Below are 640 nucleotides of genomic sequence, written 5' to 3' on the forward strand. Positions count from 1 at the left end.
TTCACACACGCCCCAGGCTGAAGTGACCTGGACAAAGTCTGCTTCAGCTCCCACCCCTGTTCACTGGGCTGGTGGTGCACGTATGGGTGACTGTGCTTTCGGCTGTGAGGAAGCACCCCAAAAATAAAATGAGCTTCGAGCAATACATTTCCTCGTAACAAAAGTCCTGAGACGCACCTTGAAGCACGGGGGGCGCTGACCTGACTTGCCCTGCAGCCCCACCCCACCCCAGCAGAGGACAGCATCCGCACAGCGAGGGCCGGGGCACGGGGACAATGGGGAGACATGTGCTCACGGCCTGGAGACAAGGCCGTGTGGCACACACCCACCCACTGGTCTGGGCTCCTGCTCCTGAGGTGTGGAAGGGGAAGAGAGCTGTGTGACTGGAACGGCCTGTGAGGCCTATCTCACGGGGACTCGAATGTGGGGAGACTGTGACGAACCGGAGAAGCTTCAGCAGGTGCAGATGCTGACCTGAGGGCATTCGAGGTGTGGGAGAGGTGGAAGTAGAAGAGACAGTGGACTGTGTGACTACAGGGAGGTGGGTAGGGGGCAAGGAAGGCACAGCCCTGGGGGTCACGCAGCTGGTCAGGGGCTCAACGCCACAGCGGAGACCCACGGTGTACTGCATGCTGGCTCA

The sequence above is a fragment of the Nyctereutes procyonoides genome, unplaced genomic scaffold (genome assembly GCF_905146905.1).
Source record: "Nyctereutes procyonoides isolate TBG_1078 unplaced genomic scaffold, NYPRO_anot_genome, whole genome shotgun sequence".
Classification (NCBI taxonomy): Eukaryota; Metazoa; Chordata; class Mammalia; order Carnivora; family Canidae; genus Nyctereutes; species Nyctereutes procyonoides.